This window comes from Marmota flaviventris, chromosome 15, assembly GCF_047511675.1.
Source record: "Marmota flaviventris isolate mMarFla1 chromosome 15, mMarFla1.hap1, whole genome shotgun sequence".
NCBI classification, from domain to species: domain Eukaryota; kingdom Metazoa; phylum Chordata; class Mammalia; order Rodentia; family Sciuridae; genus Marmota; species Marmota flaviventris.
Genome location: NC_092512.1, coordinates 35,389,328 through 35,402,969, shown reverse-complemented (window position 1 = coordinate 35,402,969; position 13,642 = coordinate 35,389,328). Strand labels below are relative to the sequence as shown.

The following is a 13,642-nucleotide window of genomic DNA, read 5'->3' as shown; positions in this document are numbered from 1 at the left end:
GCCCTGTTGGACATTTGAGTTTTATACTCTATCACGTCACCCCCAAACAACACATACACAGCTTGGATCTTTGCTGGCTTTCAGTGTTGGGGAAGGTAGTGACACACCAAGGGTGGGGGGGCTTGGTTTAGCCTGTGGCTCAGAGAAAGGGGTGAGGCGCACCACCAGCATTCCCTGGTTTCCTTGCCAGTCCTTAGTGCACCACAGTGAGTGGCAGCAGGCCGAGGCACACTCGTGTCACCATGGTTGGAGGGAGATGCTGCAACATCCTTTGAATGCCTACCAAAAGTTTTCTTTAAAGGCCCTCCCAAAGTTGTAAATATTGACCTCTGAAGGTGTTTAAAGAAACCCCAGAAGTAAGATGGATCCGCATGTGAAGACCCAGCCACAAGCTGGAGGAGATCCGAGTTTTATTGTTGTCATTGTTTTTCTTTGCACAAGGTTTTGTAAACCAATTTGAAGCAGGAAGTGTCAGAAGAGATGCTACACATGTGCTTCCAGAAATAGCTGCATCATATGAGAAAACTGTGCCTTTTTCCAAGGTGATCATGCTGAAGGATAGCTTTTCCTTGGATATTCACATTTTGGTGCCTCTATTTAGAAAAAAAAAAAATTCCAATATCTGATACTCTTGCTACATACATTTAATCAAGACCCGGAGATAAGGATCATAGAGTTTTCCAGGGCACACTCTGCTTGTTTCTTCTGTGGCTGACTTACAAGTTATTTCTGTCTCCTCTAGCAGACAGGAAAGGAGGGGACATGAGATGCTAATCATTCAGGTTAATTTAATTATACGAACAGTATCTGCCCAGGGAAGGTGTTCAAAGTATTAGTCACACTGAGGTTTGGGGATTACTCCCAGACTTCCAGGGGGTCAACTGCAGCCTGATTCTGGTGGAACTGCTGTTGCAGGGTTTTTCCACCCAGAACCGGTTTTGCTGGTTGTGCCACAGTGTCTTTCTGCAGGATGACACAAGCAGCCAACTTACTCTCCCACAGGCCTCACTTCTCCCTTGGGGTCTGTGCTGTCCGGAAGTCTAGGTAAGGTGAAAAGTGTCACTGCTATCTAGGTGGGTGTGGCTCTGAGTGTCCACACTTAATAGCCTGGAAACTGGCAGGAGATGGGTGCAGGGCGATGCAATGGAAAGAGTATCTGAAATGGGGTTCAGGCGCCCTGAGTCTAGTCCTGACACTGGAGTAGCTGGCATTTGACCTCCCGTTTCCCCACTTCAGTTTGCTCAGCTCTAAAGTGGCGGGAAGCAGGGAGGAGGGCCCTTCCATGTGATTCTAATGGCAGGACTTGTGTACTACCTTCTGTCATGTGACTCCCATTTACAAGGATGTTTTAATTTTACTTTCTCCCCTTAGTCAAACACAAGTACCTGAAACTAGTTTTGATAGTCACTAATCCCCACAATGAGGGATTCCCATGCAAGACTCCGCTGAGTTATTGGTGAGCAGTGAGCTCAGAGTGCCAGGAGTGAGCACGGCCTTTCTCCAGCAGTGATGTCATCTCCAGAGCAGGAGTGCTGCCAACCCAGACCACGGGCTTCCCTTTCTCCCAGGTTTCTAAGGAGAGTCTTGAAACCAGGCCTCCATTTTCATCCAATGCTGTTTTCTCTGGTCACAATGATTTCGAGATTACCCAACCCAGTGTGCTGTCACAACCTCTCTTGTGGGACACAGGAGAAAGACATGAGCATTAAGGTGCTACTTAGTGCCTTGTACTGACATTTGAGAGCTGAGTTTCCTTTTTCGTGTCTTTTCACGAGGGCACTATGCTAATTTCCCCCATTTCTATGCTTTGGCCTTCCCATCATTTATAAATTCCTTAGGGTGAAGGAAGCTCCTTTCTATTACTCTTTTTCTTCTAATTGTTCTGCATCCAACCATTCTGGAATGGTCTTAATTCAGTGAAAATCTTTCTCCTCCCTCTCTACCATAATCAAGAAGGCAAACCCACTACCAAGTCTTTTTGCTATACCTGTGCCTTTATGAGAAACCTGTCATATGATTTGATAATAAGAAATTGTTTCTGTGGGTCACTCTTTTCTGCTCTCTAGTATCCTATGTGACCTCCTATGGGACGAGGTCCACCATGCTTTCCTTTCCCCCTTCCTATTGAGCTGCTGGGAGATTGGCTTGTCCTGCCCTTCCCTTAGTTAGATCATTGAAGAACATTCTTTCTGTATTTGGAAGCTAGGAGAGGACTTTTCAGACAAGAAGTTATTGTCATTCTATAGAGGGCCAAAGACATAAATAAGGCATATATTTTCATCTCTATTAACAAATTTTTGTGGCAAGATTGGGGTTGGGCAGACTGAGACTTGGTTGGGGTTGGATGAGGATCAGAGAGGTTAAGAGATGTCATATGTAATAGTCCTTTCATCTCAGATTCTGATTCCTTTCTATAAGGACCTTTGATATCCCAGACACTACAAGATTAGGCAGAAGTAAAGGTGGATCCCTTTAAATCCAGAACCCATGTTGTAACCATCCCAACAGAAGGGAATCTGCTTTTTTTTGTCTTTAGACCAAATCTTGCTATGATTTTCCTCCTCCAACAAATCTTTAGGTTACAAATTCTTTGTGTCCAAAAAGAAAGAAAATAAACGGTCAGTGTCACTTCCATGAACAAAGCAGTTCAATCAGGTCACCCTGCTTTTACTACCTGCCCTGTGCTCATACCTTGCTACCCCAGGCCCAGTAAAGATAGTTTGCTGGTCCAACTATTCAAACACCCAGAACTCTTCCTATCTGTGTCTTTTGTTGCCCTGATACTTTCCCTGTTCATATCATACATGTCATTGACCAGAATGGACATGGGAGTGAGGACTAAAGAAGCCTTGCCCTCTTCAGGTGAGTGAATATGTGTGTGTGTGTGTGTGTGTGTGTGTGTGTGTTAATTGGCCTCAAACTATGGAATTCCCTTGCATAATTATTCCCTCACTCTGCATTAACTAAAGATAAGTTCTAGTATTGTGACTCTGAGATGTACCAGTGATTCTTCTTCCTATCTTTGCACATTTATTCGCCATTTCCTCCATATATTTTTTCTGTTATGAATAGTGGAGACTGTTTCTTATTTTTCTTATTCATTTTTTGCAAAACCTGGCAAGAAGCATAGCATTTAAAAATCTGAAGCAAGAAAGAGTATTTTTGTCAGAGAGGATAAGGTTGCAGAAGACACCCACTGACTATCAGCTCTATGTGCTTTGTGATTTAAGAAATTCAATAAACAAATACTCACACTAACTCAACTAGTGAATTGGAAGTGAATATCACATGTAAGCCAATATTCATTTTGTAGATAGATTCTTCTAACTTTGGGTCCTATGGGATGCTTTAAATGAATTGGATTTACAAAAGAAATTTATGTGTAGTTTTTGAAGCTTTAGGAAAATGCAAGGTGGGAGTTGGGGTGGGCATGTTGATGTTTCCTCTGGGCCCCATTTCCCTTAAGAGTTTCTTTAATTATTACCTAGTGTCTGATTTTGCTTTAATATCAAAACAATGGAATTTAAGAACTGAGACTGAGGAATGGAAACATGAATGCTAAGATGAGTTGGCTGACTGAGAAGGAAAATACAAGTGAAGACTGAGGGTAGAAAATTCTCCCATCCTAATGGGAAAGACAGTAGAATGGATCAGACATAACTTTCCTATGTTCATATATAACTACACAACCAGTATAACTCTATATCATGTACAACCATAAGAATGGAAAGTTATACTCCATGTATATATGATATGTCAAAATTCATTCTACTGACATGTATAACTAAAAAGAACAAATAAAAAAAATTTTAAAAAAGTCCTCCTATCCTTAAGGAAGACAGTGAAATTGATTTAGTACCCTTGCATTACTCTGCAGCTGCCCTGGACTTAAGCATGCATTTGGTGCGGCCTAACTCATGGTGACTACACAGTGACAGCAGCTGCCTTACTTCTTATTGTGAGACATAACTGGAGCTGTTGTACAAGGTGACTTACTCTTTCCATTGGAAGTCAGGTGTCTTTCTTTTTTCGCTGTATGAGTTGACCCTTTCTCTTCCCAGTGCCATCTTCTCAAAGTGCAGCTGGTGGTCAGCAAGGTAGCCTTAGTTTTTGCTCCATGAGCTGCTATTGGCAGGAAAAATAGTTTCCCTTGACTTATTATCCCCATTTTACTAGCTTAGAGACAGGATGATAGAAATAGCAGGACTATGATCATAGCCTATGAAAAGGTGGTAAATTGAAGAAAATATGTGCATTCTAATCTTCTTGTACATTGCAAATAATTCAATCTCAGAGAAAAATAAGATCATGCTAATTAAAAGGCTGGCTTGAAATTCACTATCATGGTGAATCTATTATGTTGTTCCAAATTTTCTATTTATCTTCCTTCCTACTTTTTTTTCTGGGTCTTTTTTTCAGCATTTTTTTTTTTTTTTGGTCTAAAACATTTAATTAATTTTTATTGTGTCCCCACTAAATGCCAATCAGAATACTTTTGAATATTTGTGATATTTTGATGAATCATGTCTCCAAAAGGATGCTCTGAAATGGACAATATTCTTTCTCTGTTGAACTTTGTGTCAGGACACCAGGGGAGAAGAGAAGTTGTATGAATATGGATATTTAGCCTACAAAAAGAAAACCCAGGGATTGCCCAAAGGAGACCATACTCCTGAGGGACCCATTGCTTCATGACCTTGCTTAACCCTCTCAAAACATGATGCCTTTGCCTGGAAAGTTCTATTTCTGCTTACAAGACAGTCCTGGATGAAATAGGGTTCATAGATACTAACAATCAAAAAAAATTATTGCCTAAGTTGGCCTGATTTTTAATAGGTCGCCTTATGGAAGGTTAAAGAATATTATAGGTCATATTCTGTGGTTTTCAAAAGTAAAGATAGGGTTGGGGGAAGCTCCTGGGAGAAGTCCTGAAATATTGAGTTACACACTGCAGAGCAGGGCAAATGGCAGTTTTATGTGTTTGCTGGGGCGTGGTGTGGGTGAAGGAAACTTTAAAAGGGAAAGGTAAACATTTGCTGGAGTCTTTGGTATTGAACTTAAACAAAGCCAGGCCTTTGTTCCAGTTTTATATGGTAATGGATGGCAGGAAAAACTATAAAGCTGGAGTTAATTCATTTATAAAAGGAATAATCTTTGGAAGGCATCTCACTGAAGATATTAATGATTTGATCTTTTGTTAGAATGTGGAGTATCCATGGTTTCTGGCCTGAATTCTACTCAGGGCTCTGTAACTAACAGGTATGAACTGCTGTATTGTGCAGAAAATTAGACTATAGACTTGGGTTTCATAAAATGATGGTGTGTGCTTGTGTGCACAATGACTAATATTTGTTCGGTAATTACTATACACCAGGCATTCTGCCAGGCACTTTATATACGTTATGCAATATTCATGCTTTTAAGTAGGTAGGATTTTTCATTTAACTAATGAGGAATTTAAAGTTCAGACAGCTTAGCTACCTTTCCTAACATAGTGCAGCTAATGTATAATAGAGGTGGAATTCCAACCCTGGGCTCTCCGGTTCTGAAGCATGTGCTCTTCCCACCATGCTTTTTTGATGCTGGGAAAATCTAGCAGTGTTATCTCTTCCATTAACTAACTCTGACAAGGTACAGACATTCCTTGGAAGCAGCATGCCCACTTGTCCATGAGGCACTAACCCAGAAGAGGGGAAATTTGTGGACAAGTAGGCCTGGTAGAGCCCCTGCTCTCAAGCCATGTTAGGGCTAGACCCAGAACTGAGACATGGATGTAAATAACTGTAATGTGAGGTAGAAAGGGACAACGACTGATGGAGGGAAAATACTAGAAGAGTTCTAGAGACATAAGTTCAATTTATCTTAAATTTTTTGGTCTACTTTTTATTTGAAAAATATGAGATAAATGTATCAACACCCTACATCTAGATCAACTCATTGTTAATATTTTGCCATATTTGCTTTCCCCTGCCCCCTCCAATTTCATCACTTCTATACTTCAGCACATCCAGAGGTTCCCTTTCTGTGGAATTAGGAAAGACATGAGGAAGGCTGCATCATGAAAGCTGTGTCTTAGGGGTCAGGTAGAATTAAATCATTGGAAGTTGGAAGAAGAAACATGCCTGGTGGGAGAATGGGGTGGCCAAAGATGCAGAGGCTAGAAACAATGAAGAGCAGGGGATTGTGGAGCTCAGGAGAGAAGTTAGACTTGCTTGTTCAGAGGGGTTGATAGAAGTCAGGACAAATGAGAAAGGATGAGACTGGTGGAGAGAATTGGAGGATGGGCAAAAGAGGGTCACAATCTGGGCTTCAGATATCCTGCATTTAGAGGAATAGAAGAAAACAAACCAGAGAAGGAAAGATGGTGAGTAAAGAGAGTAGAGGGAAAGAAGAAAAGAGAAAAGAGGAGGAAGATGAGACAGGTGAGGAAGTCAAATGCTTCAGCGTGGGGGTTTTCAGAGTTTGGTTCTCAACAAGCAGCATCAGCAGCAACTTAGTAAGTTGTCAGAAATGCGAAAACTAGGGTCTCCCACCCAGGCCTGCTGAGTTGGAAACTTTGGGGGCTTGCCTATAACATAGATGTTGGGGGCTGTGGCTGCAGCTGTCTGCTGTACTTGGCCTCAGTGATAGACACTTAGGCTCAGCAGTATGTTGTTTGATTGCAGTACAATCCCTATATAGTCCCCTCCTGTTCTGCCTTCCAGGCTCTTTTTTATCCTCCCAAATAAAAACCCTGCTTACCCATTGTCTGCTTTCTTTGCTATTTTCAGAGTCAGCATGTACTTTCCTCCCTTCTGTATGTCTCCTATCTCAAGACTCCTGCAGGAAATCTTCCCTGGCTGCCTTATTCTCTTTTAAGTCCTTACAGCAAGTGTAGTCTGGATCATCTTACTTAATAGCTAATTATATACATTCCACCTCGGTGACTAGAACAGTGTGTGAACAGTGCTCTTTTCCTTAAGGGCAGGACCTTGCCATAGGGACATTCTTTATTTCACATGGCATCTACATACAGCATCTTCCATAGGATGGATGGACGGATGCTTAGATAGATAATCATAGTCATGCCAACTACATAGTTGATGCTCAACTTACATTTGTAGGTAACTAGTTACATAGGTAAGTCGGTAGGTAGGTAGATAACATTTCCAGAGAAATCTGATCAGAGCACTTAACTGTATTATCTTGACAACTTCAGCTACTCATATCAGTCTCAGCTCTCAGGAGGTATTACTTAGGAAAACAAGAGCATAGATAAAGGGGGAATTCACATTTAGAAAAATAATTTATGTTCCCTTAATTCATAAATAAATATTTATTGGTTAACTACTGTGAGCCTGGTGCATTAGAGTTAGCTTCATGGAGCAAGCAGATAATAAATGCCAAAAAAATGCACAACATAAATTCAAATAATGCTAAGTGTTATAAAGAAAACAGGAAAGAAAAATTTGATAGAGTGCACCACTGGTCATGGACTGAGGGTGTTGGGAGGAGGAGAGAGGCTACTCGTGTGGGGTGTCACTCTTTCTGAAGAGTTGACATTGGACTGAAATGTGAATGAGAAGGAACTGGCAGTGTGGTGATCTACAGGGACAGTAGAGGAGGCAGAGGAACAGCAGATGTCAGAGGCTCTGTAACGGAACACACTTGGCATGCTCTGGACACAAAAACCTGAGTACTGGCATTATGAAATCATGGTAGAATATTTAAGTACATCAGGTGTGCATCTGTGTGTGTGCTCAGATTTGCAGGAGAAGACAATGAAATATATTTTCAGAAAAAAAGATAAAATAAAGAAATAGATTAATCATTTCCTAAAAGTGTTGTGTAACTGGAAGTTTCAAGAGATCTAGGAAATTTTAGATTTTCAACTGAATAGCAAGTCCCCTGAGAGCAGGCAGTCTGCCCTGTCATTCTGTCTCCACCTTGCCACAAAATGCCAGTGTGCCAGCAAAGACACTTAATAACTATGTGACGAATTCCTGCCTGAAATAAATGAATCAGTGCCCCAGAAGGACATTTCCACATTTTAATAAGTCCATGTTTAGTCATTTAGTCTATTGTCTGCCTCAATTGAGCATTTTCATTCAAGAGTGATCTTATCAAAATGGGGAAAAAATGATGAAATTTAAGAAAATTATCTACAAGGTCTTTCATAATACAAAGAACCAACAAACGAACAGGGTAGTAGAAAAACTGGCAATTGTACACATATGTGCATATAGTTTGTGGAAGGGGAATGTTAAATAATTTTAAAAATTATGTTAAAATTATTATTTCTTGATGTGTACCTGTAATTTGGAGGTCAATGCATAGCAATCTCTTGGAAAAAGTCTCTTTAGAATTCCAGTCATTAACAAATAAGGATCTTTTTAAGTCTTTAACTCATAAAGACTTTTAAAAATGCAATTTTTTTAAAGAGAGAGAGAATTTTTTAATATTTATTTTTTAGTTTTCGGTGGACACAACATCTTTATTTTATTTTTATGTGGTGCTGAGGATCGAACCCAGCGACCCGCACATGCCAGGCGAGCACGCTACCGCTTGAGCCACATCCCCAGCCCCAAAATGCAATTGATTAAAGAGGCAAATAAACACATTACATAAAATCATGGGTGTTGTGATTTTTTTTTTTAAATCTCAAATTGCTTTCCAAATCAATCAAAGGTAGAACCACTTATTTTAATGGAAAGCCCTCAGAAAATCTCGGGAGTTAATAATCAAGTTAATGTATGAATTCTAAAGCTCATTGATTCGTATTTATTTTAATAAATCTTTCTACCCACAGTGCACAGCTGAGATTTATTGAGTCCTCATCTTTCTGAGTAGGAACTACAAAATGAGAATAGGCATTCATATGTAACAAATGATTTTATTAAAAAATGTCCAGTGTCATGAGACTGCCACTTTTTAGGAAAGGTCTTGGTACAATTCAGAAATAATGTATCTGAATCAATCTTTGAGCCCATGACAAAAATAAAATTGTATCTATTATCCACTTGAATACACCCGATTTAATTCATTTTTCTATTCAATGTGCTATTAGAATTATAGAGTGAAAAGTAACTGAGATTTTGATAATATTATGTGAACATATCTGTAGCATTCATAACTTGGGTGACAGATCAATTATTTATGACATTTGTCTGCTCTTTACATAATCGGTATTCCCATTGAAGTCAAAAAGAACTCTGTGTGCTTGACATTTGGGCGAACATTTGGTGGATGAAATCATGCCTTTTCCTTAGGCCTCTCCAGTACAAGTGCTTTGTAGATAAAGATTTCAGCTTTGTTCAAGAAATCAGCTCTCACATTTGCCTGCTATGCATGGAACTGGGACATGATTGGGATTGCAAAATAAAACAATGTAATGCTCATCTGTTCCCAGGCAAGGTTTTAGTTAATGTCCTTCCCAACCCTTAGCTGCAGCCCTTCAGTTAAAGTTCAACCATTTGGGTTTTGAGTGCAGCACAGTGAGACTGTGACTGATGCCATCAGGCACTGAAACTGCACTTTCCACTGGCGGGAGCCAGGCAAGAGGAGAGCAGCGCCAACCCTGTTATAAAATCCCTGCCTGTTAGGATCACACCCAACACAATGTAGCAGAGAAGCAGAGTCTCCTGTTGTTTACTTGTTGGGAAATCAGGATGCCTCGAGTCAAAGGGAGCCCATTAGGCCTTGAACCAAGGACTTTTCTCTATTAAGAGAAACTGCTTCAAGTGTCTCCCTGTGGAGTCTAGTCTGTGGTAGCCTGTGTGACCTTTAAAGACCATCTCTACTGCGTAACTGATTTTTATAGGCCTTCTAAGGAGGATTTAGTCTATTTATATTGCCAATAACCATCTGTGATTTCAGTGAATTTGTCTACTTAAGTGGCCCTTGTAAACAGTCACGATCCATCACTCCAGCTCTCTTAGTTGAGACTTGGAGCTGATAAAACCACAATGAATACTTCTTGCTGCGTGACAGAGTATATATCCACCATGAGTGATGCATCGTTAAATCGGTGAGCCAACCATGAAATCTAATCGCTTAGGAAATATTCTTCAGAATGCTTTCTCCTCTGGCTTCTGTAGAACTAGGCAGGCTTTTTAAAGGAACACACACACACACACACACACACACACACACACACGTTTGGGTTACTCCTGGAGCTCTAGGAAACATTTTCTGGACTGAGGGCCATATGGATTACAGTCACCACCAGGAAGCTCTCTATGAACCATGTGGCTAGCATGGAGGATGACTGCTCAGCACAGTGAACATTTGATTTGCTGACATAAAACAATATTTATGCATTCTGGCCAAGATAACCCTGTATTGTCAGTAATAACAATAAAAGAAGTCAAGGGTTCCTGGAAAAGAACTTTTATGTTTATTTATTAAGGATCAGCATTCAATGAAGCTATTGTCATCTTTCCAGTGCTGCCCCATTATCTTTCTCACCATCTCATTTCTTTCTTTTTCTTTTTTTTGGCACTGGGGATGGAACTCAGGGGCACTTAACCGCTGAGCCACATCCCCAGTACTTTTTTGTTTCTCCCACTTTTTTTGTATTTTATTTAGAGGCAGGGTCACACTGAGTTGATCAGGGCCTCACTAAATTGCTAAGGCTGGCTTTGAACTTTCAATCCTCCTGCTTCAGTGTCTCAAGCCACTGGGCTGGGATTACAGGTGTGTGCCAACGTACCTGGCTCACCATCTCATTTCTGACTTCTGTGATTGCAGAAACCATACCTAGCACATCTGTGCTGGCAGTCTCGAGACCTTGGAAGGCATTTTAAAATATTTGTTGCATGAATGAATATTAAATAAAAATTCTCTGCCATTAAGGAATCTCCAAGAGCTCTAGGTAGCATTTTCCGTCTTGGTGACCATCGTGGGCAAAATGCTTTTATGCTGGAATTCCAGTAGGAGCATTGAGCCTGGCATCTTCTTTCTTGGAAGTCCTTGTCACTAAGTTCCCCTACATTATATGACACTGGCATCTTTGGTTGCTCTCTTCTTCTTTCCCATTCCTCTGTATTTATGAGGCCCCCACTTGGAGCCCAGCATGTTTGCAGTTTGTATTTTACTAGTATCTTCCAGGCTCAGGGCTCTGCTCTACATTCTTGGAACCTCTGGACATATGTCTCCTTAGGATAATCTTGACCACAGTGTGTTGGTTATTGCTGGATTTCTTATCTCTCTTCCCCTTAGACTGTCAGCTCTATGAGGCAGGGTGGGCTTTCCTCTTTACTTCTGACATCTAATGCTGTTTGACCCATCAGGGGCTTCTGTGGACATTTACAGACTGAATGAGCAAATGACTTAAAGAAATAAATGAATAAAATGAGCATATCCACAGTTAGATCAACTTTAAAAAAAACCTTTTATTGTGTATATTTAAGGTGTGCAACATGATGTTATTTATTCATTTATTCATGGGTACCAGGGTTGAACTAAGAATCTCTTAGCCACTGAGATAGTCCTTTGTTGTTGTTTTTTATAGCTTAAATTTTTTTTTAAAAAAAAATTTTGTTCTTTTTAGATATACATGATAGTAGAATGTATTTTGACATATTATACATACATGAAGTATAACTTATTCTAATTAGGATCCCATTCTTGCAATTGTATGATGTGGAGTTTCACTGTTCATATATTGATGATATGTCCGATTCATTCTATTGTCTTTCCTATTCCCATCTTCCTTCCCCTTCCTTCATTTCCATTTGTCTAATCCAATGAACGTCTTCGCGCCCCCACCCCCACCCCTTATTGTGTGCTAGCATCCATATATCAGAAAGAACATTCAGCCTTTAGTTTTTTGTGATTGGCTTATTTCACTTAGCATGATATTCTCCTGTGCAACATGATGTTGAGGGATACATATAGTTAGTAAAAGTGATTGAAGCAAATTAATGTATCCATCACCTCATACAGTCACCCTTCTTTTGTGTTTTTGGGGCCAGAACAGCTAAAGTTTACTTTTTTAGCCTGAATCCCATATGCAGGACAACTTCATTACTTAGAGTCCTTCTGGATCTCCGTCCTTGTTCATGTAGTCAGGTCATCGTTAGGCATTTGTTTTCAGATGGAGGATAGAAATGTGAGAGCCTGAGGACCAGTGCATGTGGCCATTGTAATTAGTGTGTTATTAAGATCTGTCAGCTGGACTTGTCACTACTGAACCGGTGCCTCGCAGGTGCATATCTCATTGCCAAGTGACAAGCTTAAAAAAATAAAGGAAAATGATGTTTAGGGAGATACAGCACTAAAAAGTATGTGCCTGGTCACCAAAATTATCAAATGGTTACAGGCCGAGGACTTGAAATGAATTAAATCAGACCTCATAGTTACACAAAAATATTAAAAAGAACTGTGAGTCTTCACTTCCTACAGGGTGAATCTTTCTGGTTTCTCTGTGACACAGAAGTCTTTACATCTAGGGTTTGAAGGTGAATAAAAAGCTCAGGGGATCAAAAAAAATACACAAATAAAGATTAAATAATACATCAGATGAGATGGTTTTCAGAATACATAATTGTACAAATTGAAAGCAATGAATGGTTCAAACTTAAAAAAAAATATATATATATATATATAAGTAAGCCAGGCAGGGTGGTGCAAGCCCATAAGCTCAGCAGCTCAGGAGGCTGAGGCAAAAGGATCTCAAGTTCAAAGCCAGCCTCAGCAACTTAGCAAGGCCCTAAGTGATATAGTGAGACTCTGTCTCAAAACAGAAAATGAAAAGGGCTGGGGATGCGTCTCAGTGGTTAAGTGCCCTTGGGTTCAATTCCTGGTACAAAAAAAAAAAAAAAAAAAAAAGTAGTACATGTGTCATCAAATGAAAATAGTACAAAGGAAATAGTCTAGTAAGACTGGTTCTTCTCAGAGACTACCTCTTAATTGTCTATGTAGTTCCCACTTAGTGTGGGTGCTATATTTATAGCTCAATTCTGTGATAAATCACCTTATCTATTGACAGCTACCCAGTGTATAAGATAAGAATAAATTTAGTGCACTTGGATCTCTTTCTGTTTCTTTCAACATTTTATAATGAAACTACTTTCAGTTCTTTTGTTAGTCATTGCTGTAATCCTCAGTACTTTACCTGAGTTACTCCTTTTTTGGATTCATACAGTCTCTGTTGTATTTCTTGATGCTTCATCCTATCCGATGAGGGTGTCCATGCCATTACACTTTCTACCTCCTAACATGGAGTGTGTTAGTATTTACCTTCTGTCCTGTAGGGAGGGATCTTAATGATGATTCAAAGGGAAAATTGAAAGTTGAAGACATAGTAATTTGCATGGGTCTCTTAGCTGGTTAATGCTAGAGCTGGGGCTTAACCTTGGAACCTTTGACTCTTGACCTAGTGGACTTTCTGTAGAACAATTCTGATTCATTCGTCAAATGCTCATTGAATACCTTCTCTTCTGCAGGAACTGCACTAGGTGCCAGATCCTTGGTTTGGTAACTTGTAAACTTTCTCCTTTCTTGTACTCAAAAACAAAATTAAATAATTTTGGATCTGATGCTCAAGATTAGTCAAGTAAGAAAGACAGACACATCAACAGTTAACTAGTTCCACTGCAAGAATTCACAAAGGAAGGCGTTATCTGAATTTATTTATTTTTAATCCCACAGGTCAGAGATT

At 39.8% G+C, this 13,642-nt stretch overlaps 1 protein-coding gene across 1 annotated transcript in view; it reads left to right on the top strand.

The window, feature by feature from the left end:
* Grhl2 (grainyhead like transcription factor 2) overlaps nucleotides 1-13,642 on the top strand; it is a 103,433-nt gene that overhangs the window by 50,040 nt on the left and 39,751 nt on the right. The window lies entirely within an intron of this gene.